Source organism: Canis lupus, chromosome 19 (genome assembly GCF_048164855.1).
Source record: "Canis lupus baileyi chromosome 19, mCanLup2.hap1, whole genome shotgun sequence".
In the NCBI taxonomy this organism is placed as follows: domain Eukaryota; kingdom Metazoa; phylum Chordata; class Mammalia; order Carnivora; family Canidae; genus Canis; species Canis lupus.
Genome location: NC_132856.1, coordinates 56,463,962 through 56,482,649, shown reverse-complemented (window position 1 = coordinate 56,482,649; position 18,688 = coordinate 56,463,962). Strand labels below are relative to the sequence as shown.

At 53.5% G+C, this 18,688-nt stretch overlaps 1 protein-coding gene across 1 annotated transcript in view; it reads left to right on the top strand.

Moving 5' to 3' along the window:
• KDM4B (lysine demethylase 4B) overlaps positions 1–18,688 on the top strand; it is a 137,992-nt gene that overhangs the window by 25,676 nt on the left and 93,628 nt on the right.

Here is an 18,688-nt window from a genome sequence, read left to right as displayed (position 1 = left end):
CCAAGTGTTTCCTTTTTATTTTTTGTCATGCAAGCTGTCAGAGACATAATTTCAGATTTACAGGAAAGTTGCGGGAATAACACAAAGAATTCCTGGATGCGTTTTACCCACTTCCCTGGGTGTTACTGTTTTGCTCACCTGCCCTATTCCTTCTCTCTCTCCACATTTCTCCTGAACTGTTTCAGAGAGAGATGCCCCTTTACCTCTAAATTCTTCAGTGTTGAGCTCTTCCAGACAAGGGGTTCTCTTATCAAATCATCAAAATCAGGAAATGAATTCTCACAATTCTCAAAAGAGAGTCCAGGATCACACAGCGTATTCAGTTGTCAAGGCTGCTTTGGTTGCTTTTAATCTGGAACAGTTCCTGAGTCTGTGTTTGGAGTTCATGACTTTGACATTTGGGAGGGGACAGGCTGGTTATCCTGCGGGATGTCCCTCAATGTGGGCTTGTCTCATGGTTTCACATGGTTACATGCTTCTGGCAGGAATATCCTGGAAGTAACCTTGTGTCCTTAGAACGTTGTATCCGGAGGCCCCTGGTGTCAATTTGTTCCATTTCTGGTGGTGGTAACCTCCATCCATGGTGAAGGGGGTTTCTCTACCCTAAAGTTACTATTTTCCAATTTGTATTTGGTAAGTTTCTTGTGGGGAGGTACTCTGAGACCATGTGGACACCTTGTAATTCCTCCAGCATCCAGGGCTGGTTTTAGCATCCTTGCTCTTAGCCATGATGGATTCTGGCCAAGGGGCGATTGTCTGATTCCATCATTCCTTTTATGTTCGTTAATTGGCTTTCTGCTGTAAGCACCAGCTAGCTGTCTCTTCTTCCCCATTTGTTTATGTGTGTGTGGCCTCTTACCTGACTCAGTAGCTTATAATCTGTTGCTGTCATGTGTTTGGTTGCTCCACTGGTCCCAAATTTATCCAGAGGGCGAGCCCCTTCATGCTGGCTCGAGTCTTGTGGCGTGTCCTCATCATTCCCGGGTGCTTCCTAACTGTGAAAGACGTGAGTGTTCCAGGCCCATCTGCTACACTCCTTCCTGCCCCTGCTCCGGGGTTGACCACTTCTCCAGAGAGCATTGGTTCTTTGTGTGCACAGTGGTATTTAGAAACCAAGATCTGGGTGTTCAGTGTGCTCATTGTCACTGGGGTGTCTTTGCTTCTAGGCCCTCTTACTGGCCAGAGCTGGGCATAAATACACATGTGCATATATTAGCATTCCTGTGTGTACATATGTGTATCACACACACACACACACACACTCAGACATTTATGCTTCAGTCACCCACTGATGCCCATGAGTTCACACTGACACTTCCAGTCCCAGCCACACCCCCCATGCTCCTTGTTGCCTTCTTCCGTCCTTGTTTATAAGAGCCTGCTTCTGACAGCAGCAACCCACTTCATCACCAACAGTAAAAGAAGCCTGTGGAGTAGAAGTTAGTAATTTGCTGTACCTTTATTTCCAAGGCATATTGTTCCAACATTGTGTTTATTTAAAAAAAATTTTTTTTAAGTTTAAAAAAGATATTTATTCATGAGATATTCAGAGAAAGAGGGAGAGACATAGGCAGAGGGAGAAGCAGGCTCCCTATGGGGAGCCCGATGCAGGACTCGATCCCAGGACCCTGAGCCACCCAGGTGTCCCCCCCCCCACCAAATTGTGTTTAAACGTGGCCTGAGTGAATTCTTCCTTTTCCTCTTTACTGTGGTTATAGTATTACCTGAAATATGCTTTATTTGTTTCTATTTTGTATGTGTTGTAGAATTCCCTTCCTATCCAATTCTCGTTGATTTCATTCATTTGTTAATTCATTCATTCATTCATTTATTCATTCATTCATTCGGTGGGACATTAGCATGGTTCCAAGTCAGGACTGTGCAGAAAGGTATCTGGAGAGAAGTGTCCTCACTCCTCCCCACAGGGAGCAATCTCACTAGTCCCTGGCTTATGTTTTCTTTTATTTCCGCTTTTTTTACACAAAGGGTGGCATGGTGGGATCTCTCTTGAACTTTACTCTTTTTACTGAAGGGCACATCCTGGAAACCACTTCACCTGGCTGTGGAGGTGTCTGCCGTGGGGTGCAGCACAGCTAACTCAGCCTCTCCTGTAGATGGGAATTTAGTTTGTTTCCAGTATTTTACAGATGCAAGTGGTGCTGCAGTGAATGCCCTTGTGTAGTATTTTTGTATTCATGGAAGAGTATCTTCAGGGTAGATTTCTAGCAGTGAGATTGCTGTGTCAAGAGTTAAGTGTCAGTGTGTTTTGTCAGCTTCTCTCCAGTTCCCTTCCAAAGGGTGGTATGAGTTTACTCCCATCGGCCCTGTGGTGTGACAGATCTGGTCCCCACAGCCTTCCGGCAAGATGGGCTCTTCTATTCAGAGTTATCTGCTATTCTGAGAGGTGTGACACATGGGGTCTCAATGTGGTTTTAACTAGCATTTCTGGAATGATGAGGGAGGCTGAGCAGTAAGTATTTCATATGTCAGAGGCCATTTTTATATCTTTTCTGTGAATTGCCTGTTCATGCTTTTCACCCTTTTTTTCAATTGAATTTAAAAAAAAATTTTTTTTTTCTTTAAGATTTTATTTATTTATTCATGATAGTCACACACACACAGAGAGAGGGGCAGAGACATAGGCAGAGGGAGAAGCAGGCTCCATGCAGGGAGCCCGATGTGGGATTCGATCCCGAGTCTCCAGGATCGCGCCCTGGGCCAAAGGCAGGCGCCAAACCGCTGCGCCACCCAGGGATCCCTCAATTGAATTTTTTACCCCTATCCCCCCAACTTTTCAAACTTTAATATACTTTAGGGAGATGAGCCCTTTGTGCTATGTTTGTAAATATTTGCTCTGAGTTTCCCAGTTGCATTCTGACTTAAATAAAGCTATCCTTTTTTTTTTTTCTTTTTTTTTTAAGAGAGCAAGCACAAGAGCTGGGAGGGGCAGAGGGAGAGGGAGAAGCTCAAGCTGACTCTGTGCTAAGCATAGAGGCCAGAGGCCAAAGCAGGGTCGATCTCACAACCCTGAGCCGAAATAAAAGGTGGATGACTGGGCAGCCCAGGTGGCTCAGTGGTTTAGCGCTGCCTTTGGCTCAGGGCGTGATCCCGGAGACCTGGGATTGGGTCCCACGTCAGGCTCCCTGCAAGGAGCCTGCTTCTCCCTCTGCCTGTGCCTCTGCCACTCTTCTCTCTCTCTGTGTCTCTCATGAATAAATAAATAAAATCTTAAAAAAAAAAGTTGGATCCTTAACCGACTGAGTCACCTAGGCGCCCCTGCAATTTGGCTTTTTAATGGTGGCTTTGTGTGTGTATGTTGTTGTTGTTGTTTTGCCCTGAAGAAGAATGTGTGTTTTAAAATATTTTTTTTCAAGATTTTATTTATTCATGAGAGACAGAGAGGCAGAGACACAGGCAGAGGGAGAAACAGGCTCCCTGCAGGGAGCCCGATGTGGGACTGGATCCCGGGACCCCAGGATCATGCTCTGAGCCAAAGGCAGATGCTCAACCCCTGAGCCACCCAGGCGTCCCTAAAATAATTTTTTTATTTTTTTATTTTTTTATTTTTTTTCCTAAAATAATTTTTGACATAGTCAAGTTTATGGATCTTTCTTTTTTTATTGCCTCTGGAGTTGGAGGGGAATTCACCATGTGTTTTTCCAGTGCTCATATGGTCACATACTTTACAAGCTGACCCCTCATCCATTCGGAGTTCATTCTTGCAGGTGGTGTGAGGTACGGGTCTGACTGTCTTTTCCCAAATTTTTGCCCAGTTGTCCTGGCGCTGTTGATTGAAAGTCCCCCCCTTAAGTGCTGTGAGATGCCACTCTTGGCTCCCTCCCTCCCTGATCTGTGACCCCCAGCCACCTCCAGGTCACCATTGGGAAAGCCATGTGCACGCTCCTTCCCTTGCAACATGTGAAGTGTGCCTGGCATGTCCCGCAGACATATCGCCTCCAGGCATCTCATGGTTCCCAGCACCTAGCTGGGACCTTTCCCAGTCTGGGCGCTCCCTCCGAGGTCTTTATTTACCCCGCTGCCCCCCTCCCCCATGCTGCTGGGTGCCAGGTTGTTGGCAGCCTTTCATGCCCCAGACCCTGCAGAGGAAGGTCTTCTTGAGGAGTCTGTGTGGATGGGCAGGCTGTGTGTCCCAAACATGAAGGCTGAAAGGCAGCTGCCTGGAAGGAGGTGGGTGTTTTCTAAAAAAAAGAGGTGCTGCCGGATTGTCCTTCAGAGACCACCTGCATGGCTGCTGGGAGCGTGGATGGGTGAGGGCACCTCACCAGCTGCCATGTCATCAGACCTGCCTTCTTTGCCTCTGTGAGCCACTTAAAGGACCGGGTCCAGAGGGGTGCCTGTGTGGCACAGTCGGATGACTTTTGGTTTCAGCTCAGGTTGTGATCTTGGGGTTGTGAGATTGAGCCCTGCATCGGGCTCCATGCTCAGCGTGGAGTCTGCTCGAGATTCTCTCTCCCTCCTGCTCGGGCTCTCTCTCTCCTGCCCCTGCCCCTCCTGCTCGGGCTCTCTCTCTCTCCAGGCCCAGAAGAGCTACCATTTGTTGAGGGTTTATGGTGTGCCAGGGATTCCTTTAAATGCCTCCGTCAGGGGATCCCTGGGTGGCGCAGCGGTTTAGCGCCTGCCTTTGGCCCAGGGTGCGATCCTGGAGACCCAGGATCGAATCCCACGTCAGGCTCCCAGTTCATGGAGCCTGCTTCTCCCTCTGCCTGTGTCTCTGCCTCTCTCTCTCTCTCTCTCTCTGTGTGACTATCATAAATAAATAAAAATTAAAAAAAAAATGCCTCCGTCAGTTGCCTAATTTAGGCCCCCGTGACTGCACTAGTAGGGCATTAACATGGAGACCCCATTTTATAGATGAGGAAACTGAGGCCCAGAAGTTAGGAAGTTGGCCCAGGTCACAAGGCTGGAGCTGGGCCCAGGCCTCTGGGCTTGTCACCACAACCCCACCATGCTCTCCAGGGAGAAAGCTTGAGAGAACGTAGAAGGACGTGCCGTGAAAAATATAATCCTCACCATGATAAGGCTCCGCTGCCTCAGTAACAGGCCTCAGCTGCCCTGTCATCACTTTTTCTGGGGTTTCAGCCTCTTTTTTCCTCTCTTGCTGTGGCTTTTGTGATGTTGAGCATCTTCTCGTGTGCTGGTTGGCTGTTTGTTTATCTTCTTTGGAGAAACATCCATTCAGCTCTTTCATCTATTTGAAATTAGGTTGCCTTTCTGTTGTTGATCCTTAAGAGTTCTTTATGTATTCTGGATACAGATCCCTAATGTGATATAAGATCCACAAACATCTTTACCTATTCTGTGGGTTGTCCTCCCTTTCTTGATTATGTCCTTTGAAGCATAAAGTCTAATTTATCTATTTTTTTCCTTTTGTTGCTTGTGCTGTTGGTGTGGCGTTTAGAAACTATTGCCTAATCCACGGTCACAAAAATGAATTCGTGTGTTATCTTCTCTAAGAGTTTCATAGTTTTATCTTCTGTGTGTAGCTATGTGATCCTTTTGAGTTAAGTGTACATGTGGTGTGAGGTAGGGGTCCAGCCTCATTCTTTTTCACGTGAGCATCCAGTTATCGAAAAGAGGGTCTTTCTCCATTGAATGGTCTTGGCAGCCTCCTTGAAAATCAACTGGCCTCATGAGTGTGGGTTTATTTCTGGACTGTCAACTTTCTTGCATTGATTTCTGTGTCTCACTTTATGCCTGTACCACACCGTCTTGTTCACTGTAGCTTTGTCACCTTGAGTTCTATCTGGTCTTGGAGGTGGGCATTAAGGAAAATGATGTGGTTCTTACGCCTCCATGTAGTGAGACCAGACCTTTCTTAGCTGGGATCAAGACCGCCTGGAGTGCCCGCTACTTCTTTAGCTAAGCGATCACAACTTCCACAGTTGGATTTCAGTGTCCGTGAGGGCATGGGGAATTTAGTGAGATATTTGTAAATAAGAGGCTCTTCCGCCAGTATGCAAAGATGGATGAAGCATGTCACTTCTTCATCTCTTTCAAACAGGAAGGATCTGAAACTTGTGTTCAGCAGGTTGGGTCTTTATCAGGTCCTGAAACTAGATTGTAGTGTGGTGTCAGCTTGCTTTTTCTTTTCTTATCAGTTTGGATCTTTTTACAGCCACTCTACTCTTCCAGCTAAAACCCGCTGTGCAGTGAGCTTCAGAGGACTGAGGTAAAGGTTGGCTTTTTTTTTTTTTTTGAATTTTTATTTTGAAATAATTTTAGACTTAACTGAAATGTTACAAAGACAGTACAGCGAGTTCCTGGGTACTTGTCAGCCACCTCCCTAATGTTAGCATCTAACAACTATAGAAGAATGACCCAAAGTAAGGAAGGAGCTTGGAGGAATTGTATTTACCAAACTGTAGCCTTTATTCAGATTCCCCTACTTGTCACACTACTGTCCCTTTTCTGCCCCAGAGCCCCATCTGGGACCCTGTACTGCATTTAATTGTCAGATCTCCTCCAGCTCTCCCGGGCTGGGACTGTTTCTCAGTCTTTCCTGATCTATTGTGACCTTGACACTTTTGGAGAGCACTGGTCAGGGATTTTGTGGAATGCCCCTCGACATGGCTTTGTCTGGTGTTTTCTTGGGATAAGAAGGGTATGCCGTTCGGGGCAGGCTGCTTCTGTGTGCAGGATGTTGGTGTGTCTCTTTGTCGGTGATGTCAACCTCGATCCTATGGTTACGGTGCTGCTGGCCAGGAGTCTCTACAGGAAAGTTACTAATTTTCCCTTTGGGGACTGTGCAAATACCTTGTTTCCTCTCAAACTTTTGCCTGTGGATTTCAGCACCCGTCTATGGACCTTCCCCGCACTAGTTGTTACTGTGACGTTCCCATGAGGACTTTGTATTACTCTTGCTGCTTCTCCATGTCTGTGTATGAATTAAAATCCCTTTGTAGAACAGGGCAACCCCTTCTCCCTCATTTATGGTATGTTTTTAATTTTGTATCCGTGAAGACTTACTTGTGTTTATTTTGTCCTGTGGGTTCTGGTCCAGTGCTATTACTATTTATTCCCTTGCCCGCATTGTCCTTGCTTTGGTCATTCCTTCATGACCACATCCCATAGAGAGGGTTGCCTTCCTTCCTGCTCCCACGAGATGCTCAAGCTCACCTTGTAGATTCCCTGGCCCAGCCCTGGAATAGACCACTTCTCGAAGGAGGCCTGGTTCCTTATGTTGAGGAACGATATTTGAACTGTGATCTGGGTGCTGGGCATGCTCTGTGCTAGGGGGGTGTTGTGGTTTCTTCTGTCAGTTGACAGATCTTGGAAATGTGAATCCTAACCCATGCGTGCGTGCATGTCTGTGCTTATTTCTGAGTCCAACTTTGTGTGTGTGTGTGTGTGTGTATTTTTTCTTTTTCCCAAAAACCCATGAGTTCGTACTCATCTGATGAGAAAAATATTCAGGTCAGTGATCCTTCTGAGGCTTTGGGGGCCTCCCTACCCCGTGGGGGGCATATACAGCCCTTGCAATCTTGGGTATACAGCAGGGGATGCCAGGCCCCTTTTGAGGGCCACTTGGGGCTCGTGGCCATGGAAGACCAGGCTGAGTTGGACGGTGGCCCTCCTGGGTCAGGTGACAGAGTGAGTAGGTGAGGGCTCCTTTCCTGCCCGGCCTGGAGGCTGCCCGGTCAACTCCCTGCCTCTGAGAACCTGGGCCCAGTTCCAGGGCAAGAACGGGAGCCCCTGGCATGGGCCCGGCCTCTGATCCTACCCTGAGGGGCAGCCCTGGGCAGCTGGAGAGCTCATGGGACCTGGGGACTCAGGTACCTTGCCCAAGGTGAGGAGGCCAAGTCCGTGGGGTCCCGGGTGATGCCACCAGCTGGTGGCAGTTCCTAATGGCGCAGCCTTTAGGTACAGCTGGCTCTTTCCCTGTTTCCTGCTGCTGCTTCTTCCTGGCCCCACCTGCTTGCCCTTTGCAGAGGCGGGTAGAAGCACAGGCCACTTTGCACGCTGCTTCAGCGTCTGCGTGCTTGCGGTGGGCACGTTGAAATAACTACATCTTCTAATGGTCAGATTGTGCCTTTTTAAGGGAGAAGTGGTCAGACTGTGCCTTTTAGGGGCATCGATGTCTGATGTCTCAGGTCGCCACTGGAGGCTCTTACCTTGCTGCAACCGGACTCCCCTCCTGAGTTCTATTCTTAGTGCCCCAGATTTCCTGGGACCCACAGTGAGGTCAGCGGCTGGGCTGGGCCAGCCTGGGCAGCAGGAGGCACCAAACCCAGCCTGCCTGGCTTTTTTGTTTAGTTTTCTTTTAAAAAATTACTTACACTTCATTTTTAAAGCCATTTTGGATTGGCAGAGAAATTGAGAGCATTCCCCCCAGCCCCACACTCAGTTTCCCCACTGGGCTCTGCGCTCAGGCTGGGGCGCTGTTGTGGTTAATGGACCAGTGTTCATATATTCTTAGTAAGCAAAGTCCACAATGTATTCTAATTTCCTCAGTTTCCCCAATGTCCCTCTTCCATCCCAGGATCCCCCAGGACATAAAGGCGTCACGTCTCTTCGGGCTCCTCTGGGCTGGGACAGATTCTCAGACTTTCCTTGTGTCTGATGCCCCTTGATGGTCACTTGGAGTACCAAGCAGGGCTTTTGTAGGAAGCCCCTTCCTTGGGTCTGTCTGGGGTTTTTCTCATGGCGAGGCTGGGGTGATGGGTTTTGGGAGGATGACCCCAGGGAGAAGTGCCTTCCTCCTGGGGCTGTCTCGGGGGAGGGTGCTGTCACTGTGGCTTGTCACTGCAGACGTTCGCCTTGGTCCCCTGACTGAGGTGGACAGGCAGGTGTCTCCCCTGCAAGGTCACTCTTCCCACTTTCCATGCTGTTCTACTTGGGAGGAAGTCATCATGCCCAGCCCACACTTCAGGGCTCTCTGATCCCTCAGCCCTGGACTGCCTTGTGCCCAGTGGGTCTGTGGCCATGTCCGAGGCCAGGCCCTGGTATCCCGGAGGCCCCAGGCTGGTGGCCAGCCCACTGTGGAGGGCCTGCAGTGCCTGGAGGAGCGGTGGAGGTAGGCGAGCCTAGCCCTTCGTCCCCTGTGGACGTGGGTCAGGGTGGATGGAGGCCTCACTCCGGGCTGTGGCCTGAGAACTGGGGTCTGACTCCAGCCCCAGAGCTGCCAGCCTCCCGGCATGGGGGTCCGTGCTGTTGCCCCCAGAGCATGAGGACAGGAGGGCCCGTGGGGTTGGGGGAATGACAGCCATGGGTAGCAGCAGACTGAGGTCTAGCCAGCTGAGAACCACAGGCCCTAGTGGTGGTCTCTCTGCCTTTCAGACCATGTGCTGGTGGGGGTGGCCCCTGGCCATCCCAGGGGGCACAGTTACAAGTGACTATGGATGCACGTGGTCCCATCCACGCAGGAGCGAAAAGTCGAGGCTGGCAGCTCGCAGCCCAGAGCCTGCACAGTGGAAGCCAACAGGCAGCTCCCCTGACATCTGGGAAACGTACCTGGGAGCTACCGTGTTGGTGTCCCTGCGCTACTGTAACAAAGAGCCCAGACTTAGGGACTTCAGCAGCACACATGATGAGCTCAGGGTGGGAGGCGGGAAGTCCAGCCTGGGTCTCGCTGGGTGACTGTCAGGGTGTGGGCAGGGCTGGCTCCTCCGGGAGGCTCCTGGGGAATCTGTTCTTTGCCTTCGCAGCTTCTGGAGGTGCTGCAGTCCCTGCCTCAAGGCCCCATCCTCTGGGTTTTCGGTGTGACAACGTGACCCCTGCTTTTGTTAGCATGTCTCTTTCTCTGACTCTGAGCCTCCCGCTCCACTCTTGTGAGGACCTTGGTGTTGCCACCAGGCCCACCAGATAATCCAGGATCGTTGTCCCATCTCAGAGTCCTTAACTTCATCCCTCCCACTGAGTCCCTTCTGCTGTGGAAGGGAGCGTGGCCCCAGATTGCAGGGACTAGGACCTAGACGTCTTGGGGGGCTGTGACTCTGCCAGCCACAGCTCCACGGAGGGGTTCCAGAGTGATTGGATCCCCAGACTTGAGCCTTGCCGGTGGCTGGTGCTGGTGGGGCTGTGGAGTGGGGAAGGCTTCAGCCGCCCGGGTGGGAGAGCCCCCAGGAGAGCCGCCGGCAGTTTACCTTGCCCAGGAGATGTGTGCAGCCTGAGGTCCAGTGATCCCACAGGTTGGTGTGGTCTTTCAACCCAGGGCCTGGCCTGTTTGAAGACAGTGACATCTGTTTAATGGGGTCACGCCCAGGACTTTTAAAAACCAGAGAAAAGAGGAAGTACAGCATACACTGCATGCCATGAGGGATGCTGGTGAAGCTTGTGTTCTGTGGAGAAGTGTGCAGAACTGCATTTCACCAAGCCATGGGCCCAGGGGGACAGGCCGTAGGGGACACTGGAGTCCTGGAAGACACCATATGAAGGCACAGAGGTGGGGGTGGGGTGGGGATCCAGGAGATCTTGTGCAATCAAGAGCTCAGGTGTCTGGAGAGGTGGGGGCAGGGAGGATGGAGAGTCAGGGTAGTGGCTGTAGCCTGGACTGTCCCAGGTCCTGGGGCTGCACCCAAAGTCTGGGGTCTTGTCCTGTATCCATTCAACAAGTGTTGAGGGGTCTCTGTGCCCAACTGTATATTCATGGTTGGACCCACCCTCCATGGGATCTTGGCTCTGTACAGGCCCTGCTGTGCTCTCTGCCTGTGCCCTCTGCCTGCCGGGGGCATAGGTGGTGGTCACTGGGCATCTGTGCTGTCCCTGTGACTTTCCTCCTTGGAGGGGTGCCTTTCTGGTGGGGGGGGGGCAGTTTGGAGGAAGCAGAACTGCCTATACCTTAAGATTTCCAGAAGGTTCTTTGGTTTTATTTGATTGTTTCATGGAGCTTCTCACTTCCTCAGCTACTGATTTTTAGGAGCTGAGCTTAAAACGGGCAGTCATGGGGAGACTTTAACGGGGAAAGTGCTTATAGCTATGGATTTCAGTGTTCTTGCAGATTGGCAAGGAATTGGAAATGTCTGAAGGAAGGCGAGCGTCCTTGGGCTACGTGCAGCTGCTAAGAGTGGGATTTGGACTTAAAGTTTAAGCACGCAATCAATTTAGTTAATCGCGCTTTTATTTTGTGCATTTTAGGAACCGTCACCATTGCTGGTACCTGATAGAAATCCCTGCCAGTTACCTGGGCTCTTCTCATCTTGGCTACAACCAGGTCTTTGAAGTAAGTGCTCGGGCCCCTGGGTCCAGGTGGCCGCAGGAGAGCAAGGCACCTCAGGCCACAGCCCCTCCCTGGGCAGCCTGTCCGGCCTCCACACACCCTGGTGGGAGAAAGGGGCTCCTGTTTGGTCCCAAGTTTAGGGGTGTCCAGAGTCCAAGCCAAGGAGCCTAGAACCCTCCTGGGGTTTGTTCTGCTGGCTGATTCTTCTCTAGTCCTTGCGCTCATGTTTGTGCTCTTGTCCTTGGGCACCTGATGCCAGTGCCACGCTTCACCATTGTGCATGTTGGGTGGTGCTGGGATCGCCCGGCTTGAGCTGCCCCCCCGTGTCACATGGATCACGTGGGACACCGTTTCCGGGCTCATCTAGGGGCATATTCACCCCATCCTGTGCCCTACAGGAAATGGCGACCAGTCACATTTGAGTGGAGTTGGGGCATCTCTAAAAATGGAGAATTCTTTTTAAAATACCTTTAAAAGAATCCCATTGCCCACCTGCTCTGGTTTCAACTCCGGGCTGTCCAATTCCCCTCTAGTAAACCAGGGACAGAGGGTTTTTAAAGAGGTGGCCTCTGATGGTCCAAGGCTATGGCTTGTGAGAAGAGGGGGCACAAGCCACTCACCTCCTGGCTCACTTCCACGGAGCAGGAGCGGGGGGGGGGGGAGCGGTGACCTGAGGGGAGGGCTGGTCAGTGAGGGATGAGTCCCCTGTGCTCTCTGGCCATTCCAAGTTGGCTGCTCCTGGTGGCCTGAGAAAGGCTACCTCATGGTCTCCAAGGCCATAGGGCTAACTGGGCCACGCTTGGGCAGGATGGTGGCTTTTTCTGTTCTGATTGAGGAACTCAGGGAGATGGGCAGTGGAACTCAGGTGCCCCTGTAGGAGGGGTGCAGGAAAGGGCTCGTTTCTTAAGGGGTGGACTTCAGGCACCTGGTTCTGGGGTCAGCAAACGGCGGCCCAGACCAGTCTTGCCCACTGCCTGTTGTGTAAGTAGTTTGATTAGCGCACAGCACTCGTGGTCGTGTCATCTCTGTCCGCTTCCTCCTCACAGTGTAGACTTGAACGTGCGGTTGTGACAGAGGCTATGTGACCTGCCAAGGCGAGGGTGTTTGCTGTGTGGTCCTGTACAGAAAACGTGTGCCACCCTTGGCCTTGGTTAGTGTGTTGCTTGCTGGGGCCGGATGGTTTGGAAATGGTCTGTTCTGTGTCTCTTAAGACGTGGCTTTTACCCTTAAAGCTTGTGCTTTGTTGTAAGACAAGCAGATCTCTAAAGCCTGGCTCTTCTCTTTGTACCCGGATCAGTGTGACGTGTTCTGTGTGCGTAGCTTGCCCCGTGGGGCTAGACTTACCACTAGTGGTCCCTCACTGCGGTCATCCTGGCCTGTCCTCTCCCTCGCTCAGCCCATTTTACGGCTGAAGAGACTGAGTGCCCCGACTGGAAGGTGAGAGAAGGTTCTCTGGCGAAGGAGGGAGACGCGAATGAGACGCGAATGAGGCTCCCGGCTCCCTCTCCAAGAGGCCTGGGGTGTTCAAGGAGATCAGAGTCCTTGAGACAAACCAGACCGGTTCACTGTGGTCTGGCAGTTGCCCAGTAGGCTGCTGTGGACTTTGTAAAAAAAAAATTCATTCTTATGCAGACATAATTCACATACCGTAACAGCCACCCTTTCAAGTGTATGGTTTGGTGATTTTTAGTATGTTTGCAGAGATACGCAACCGTCACCACCATCTAATTCCAGAATATTTTTTCAACCCGAGAAGAAACCCAGCTTGTAATAAAATGTACGTTGAACAGTCGTTCCCCCCTCCCCCAGCCCCCACGAGTCCCCTCCCTGTGTGTGGACGAGCCCATCCTGGACGTGTCACACACGTGGACTCACACACTGTGGGGCCTCCTGTGTCTGGTTCCCTCCCTGAGCATCATGGGCTTGGGTGGCGTGTGGGCGCCTTGCTCCTGCTTGTGGCCAAGGGATGTGCCCATGGGTGAGGGACACGCTGTGTGTAGCCGTTCATCCCAATGGATTCTTAGGTTCTTTGCACTTTGGGGATATTGTGAATGATGCTGCTGTGAACATTCACCTACACGTTTCTGTGCGGATGTATGTTTTGCTTTCTTTGGGTGGACACCTCACGTGGAATTGCTGAGCCATGGGGTCCCTCTGTGCTTAACCTTCTGATTTACTGCCATGCTGCTCCCTCAGTGGCCGTCCCATTCCCGTCCCACCCTGGCCATGAGCGAGGGCTCCGGACAGCCCCCATCACACCCAGGCCCCCCAGCACTGATGTGAAGTTGCAGGGCAAGGTGTTTTGTGGTAGTCAAACATCCAGATAAAGCTTCTGCTTCCATGGCCCCAGCCCCTGATTGTCCCCAGTGAATCTGACACTGTGGCTTGAGAAGGGTGGCTCTTCCCCTCTGGGGCTCAGGGCAGTGTCCACGTCTATTTATTTTATTATTTTTAAAATATTTTATTTATTTATAAGAGATAACGAGCAGAGGGAAGGGGCAGCAGTAGAGGTAGAAGCGGATTCCCCATGGAGCAGGGAGCCCAATGTGGGCCTCGATCCCAGGACCCTAGGATCATGACCTGAGCCCAAGGCAGATGCTTCACTGACAGAGTCCCCCAGGCGCCCCATGTCCATGTCTGTTTATTTTTAAAATTTATTTATTTATGAGAGAGAGAAAGAGAGAGGTCAAGACACAGGCAGAAGGAGAAACAGGCTCCCTGTGGGAAGCCTGATGCGGGAAGCCCTATGTGGGACTCGATCCCAGGACCCCGGGGTCACGCCCTGAGCCGAAGGCAGACGCTCAACCGCTGAGCCCCCCGAGGCGTCCCTCCACGACTGTTTAGATTGCGGGGCAAACAGGAGTTGCAGACCCGTTTATAGCTCTGTTGCATTTCCCATTTTCTAGAAAGTGCTTCTGTCTGAGTGAGCGTAGGCAGATGGGCTCCTGTTCCCGAGATGTGCCACGCAGCAGCAGTCTCCAGGTTGGAGGGATGTGGTGACTGTTTCTTCTTTCTCTGCTTGATGGATTTTTCACATGGCACTTGGAGTAGACTGAATAGTGCTCCCCAAAGGTGCCCACGTCCCACTCCCGGGAACATGTGACTGGCTGCCTTCCCTCGCGTGGTAAAAGGGACTCTCTGCATGTGGGATTAGGCTAAGGCCCCTGAGACGGGAGATGTTACTGGATCATCTGGGGCCCCAGTGTCAGTACAAGGGTCATGATGGGAGGGAGGCAGAGAGGGGGAGTCCCAGACCCGCGGTGAGGACGGAGGAGGGGCTGCGGGCCTGGGAGGCGGCGCCTCTGGAAGCCGGAGAGGACAGGGAATCTCCAGAAAGAACACAGCGTGCATGCATCCAGGACAGACTTCTGGCCTCTAGAATATTAAGATAATAAAGTTACAATGTTTTAAGCCATTAGGCTTGTGGCAATTTGTTGCAGCAACCAGAGACCTGAGTGCACAGGGTTATGGGTGAGTCTTCCTTGGGGCTTTTTGGCTGGTCATCAGTCCGCTGCTCATAGCAACCACGCCTCGGCGAGAGAACCTGGCCAGCTAAGCTGCCTTCCCCACGGCCCTTGGCCTTGCATTTCTCTCTAGGCTCTGGCCTCCTGCCTTCCTGCCTCTGGGAGACGCTCCGCCTGCTTTGTGTCCTGTCTCTGTGACCATTCCAGGCCGGCCGGCCCTGTGGGATCAAGCCCCATCAAGTCTGGCATCGTCTCTGGGGCCTGTGTCCTCCCTGGGCTGTGCCGGGCACTTCTGGCCCCCGCCCGCCCTTGTGAGCCGTCCTGGGCCCGTGTTCTGCTGCTGCTCGGGGGGCAGCACAGGAAGCTCCCCGCTGTGGTGCCGTGGGCCTGACAGCAGGCAGGGTGAGGGTTCTGTGACTCTGGGGTCTGCGGGGGGCAGCTGAGCGGCAGGTGGTTTACCCCCCGAAGTCTGTCTTCCTTGCTGTGCACCGACCACCCACCGGGGCATCCGGCCCTCGGGGAGCTGCTCGTGGCACACGGTGCCCACGGGGGATGGGCTGATGGTGGTTGGGGGCTCTCGTGCCACCTCTGCAGTAGGTTCTTTTTTTTTTTTTTAAGATTATTTATTTATTTGAGAAAGAGAGCACAAGCAAGGGAGCAGCAGAGGGAGAGGGAGAAGCAGGCCCTCCGCTGGGCAGGGAACCCAATGTGGGGCTCTATCCTAGGACCATGGGATCATGACCTGAGCACCCCAGGCGCTGCTCCGCAGTAGGTTCTGTTCTGTCTCCATCCCTGGTGAAGGCGCGGAGGCTCCTCCTGGGACCTGATCCTGTTCTGGGGCCCCTCTGCCCTCACCCCCTCTTGGGAGCTGTGCTTTGCCACCAGAAGCTCTCCCGAGGTGGGAGCCAGGAGCCCAGGGCTGGCTGGGAGGTTTGAACTTCCTTTGACAGCCAGACCTCCCGGCACAGGGACCCGCAGGAGCAGGTGATGGCGAGGGCCTGGGATGGAGAGTGAGGGGAGAGGTGTCCTTTGGGGCAGGGGAGAGGCCTCACCGAGAGGGCCCGGGGTCCCCAGGGAACTCTCAGACTCGGTGGCATGCTGCGTCTCATACCTGGGAAGACGAGTGGAGGGAGGCAGTTCTCGGGGTTAGACTTGCCTCGCAGTCAACCGTGTAAGATTGCATTTGCTCGGAGGACGTGCTTTTCCAGCCCTGAACGTCGAAACCTCAGTGCTGCAGGTTCACCCACGTGGCTTCTGGAAAGTGTCTGCCATTGGGCCCCGTAACCCCTTAGCGTCAGTCTCTGAGCCCGCTTGTCAGAAAACCGGGCTGACTGCTGGGTAGGGGCGGTCATCTCGACCCTGATCCTCGTTCCCAGGGTGTGTGCTAGCCCCGTCCTGGCTGTCACCTGGCTGTGGGAGACCCATCCCTCGGTGTTTCTCACCCACGCTCTGGGGCAGCCCTTGTGGCTCGGGCACCCCTACTTTCAGGATGGGGGGTGCTTCTGCCCAGGGTTGGAGTCTAGATGCAGGGAGAGCCTCTGCTGCTGGGGAGGTGGCAGCTGTGGGGGTGTAGTGCCCCCCAGTAGTTCAGAGGGTTCTGCGCTCCCCCCTACCCCCGCCCCATGCACAAGTCCCTGCCCCTCCTGGGTCAGGTGACAGTGCAGTGTAGCCGCTCAGGAGGGCTTCCCTGGGCCCAGGCGATCGTGACCCGGAGAGTGGCCCAGACCCAAGCAGGCAGCGCCGGTCGCCCGGCCCAGAGCCTCTGCTCTTGTGACACATCCCTGGGCCGACTTGTTCCTCTTCCAGATGTGGGAGGAGCTGCCTGCGACAGCCTGGGACAGCCGGGCTCCTAGATGGTGGATGGGCTGCAGGCGGCTGGGAGGGCATCAAGTCAGGAGACAAATGACCTTTAGAAAATCAATAACTGTATTGAGATGTAATTGCCATGCTTGCAGTTCAGCCCCTTGGAGTGGTAACGTCAGTGCCCGTTGGCACGTGCAGTTGCCTGCTCTTAGCCTCAGAATGAGGAGCAGAGAGAGGATGCTTTCTTCTGCTGTTGGGAGGTTTTGTGGGCTGGGTCGAGGTTGGTCATAGCCAGGGAACCCGCCAAGAGGCCGCCCTTCCTGTTAAAGACTAAACCCAGTGGACCCCCCCAGCTGGCTGGGGCTTCAGGGGCCGCCGGGTCTCTGCACAGGTGGTGGGGCCTGGCTCAGGCCTGGGGGAGCGGCCAGGATGGGAGACGGGGGCCCCCAGCCTGGCCCAGGCCTGCGCCTCCTGTGTGCTGAGCGCGTGGCAGCACGTCGAGCAGGCCGAGGAGAGGAGGGCTCCAGCGGGCCCACGTGTGAGGTGGCCATGGCTCCCACAGCCGAGGGGGTCTCACGGGGCCGGGGTGGGGGTCACATGCACGGAAATCCTGAAGAGCTTCTCAGAGACACGCTCGCCTGATCTCGTGTGAGCTTCTCTGGCCGCTGGAACCAATGGCGTGAACCTGGTGACTCTTTTCTCTCCCACTCCTGGGAGGCCACAGAGTCTGAGTGAGGCCTACCGGCTAAAATCAAGGCATTGATTGGCTCCTTCTGGAGATGTCTGGGCAGAACTGATTTTTGTGATTTTTTTTCCAGCTTCAGAGGACTGCCCGCTTTCCCTGGCTTGGGGTGGCTTCCTGGCATCCGTCCAGCCTCTGTCCCCACGTTGGGTCTCTCCTCTCTCCCTCTTGTGAGGATCCAGGATCATCCCCATCTCAGGGTCCTTAATTCATCTCTCCTGCAAAATCCCTTTTGCCGTGGAAGGGGGCACAGCCGTTGATTCCGGGCATTAGGACATGGATGTCTGGGGGGTGGGCATTCTACTGCTCACCACAATCTTGTCCAAACCAACCTCTCCCACCCACCTCGCCCTCGTCCCCCCATCTCCTCCGTCCCTGCACTCGGCTCCTCCTTCCTCACTCTTGGCAAGTTTTGTTGCCTCTGTCCTCAAAATGCATCCATTCTCCTTCTCATCGCTATTGTCCCTAGATCTGCCCTTGCCTGCCAGCTCCCACGCTGGCCCTCCGCAGCCAGGCCCGACTGCAGAGCCTGCAGGGCCCCAGAGAAAGTGAAACCCCAATGCCCCTCATTCTAAAATGGAAGAAATTGGGGCCCCTGGGGGGGGTGGGTGACTAAACGTCTCCCTTCGGGTCAGGTCATGATCCTGGGATCAAGTCCTGCATCGGGCTCCCCACATGGAGCCTGCTTCTCTCTCTGCCTGTGTCTCTGCCTCTCTCTCTGTCGCTTTCATGAATAAATAAATGAAATCTTTTTTTTTTTTTTTTAAATTGAGAAATTCAAGAGAGCCACAGCCAAGCGTTAAGCTAGGGGTGACTGGGTCGGGGCTGACTGCCGGGGTCTTGCTCCCATGAGGCCAGCCCTGCCTGTAGTCTGTTGCCCACAGCCAGCAGGGCCTTTTCAGGATGTACATGGGATCTGTGTCCTTGCCCTAAACTCCCGGTGGCTTCCTGGTCAACCCAGAGCAGCGCACGCCCCGCCCCGTGGCCCCTGCTGCGCCTGGCCGTCCACTCACCCCTTCCCTGCCGCTGCCAGGATCCTTCCCTCTGCCTAGAATTTTCTCTTGCCCCAGACCTCGGTGTGACTGGTGCCCCACTCGTGTTCAATATCAAATTTCTGTCTAAACAGACCCCTGCCACCTGGTGCTCTCGGTCACGTGACTACGCTGACCTTACCTGACTGAGATTCCTGCTCGCCATTCTGTGCTGGTGTCAGTCCCTGACGTGGCTCTTCCGGCTCCAGAGCTTACAGCCAACCTTGTGTTTCATGGCCAGCCCTGGTGTTTGCTCGGCCAAGGAGGAGCCCCAGCACCTGTGCCCCAGGGCAGGCGGGTAGAGGAGGAGCCCCAGCACCCATACCCCAGGGCAGGCAGGTAAAGGATTCCCAGCACCCGTACCCCAGGGCGGGCAGGTGGAGGAGGATTCCCAGCACCTGTACCCCAGGGCGGGCAGGTAGAGGAGGATCCCCAGCACCCGTACCCCAGGGCAGGCGGGTGGAGGAGGATC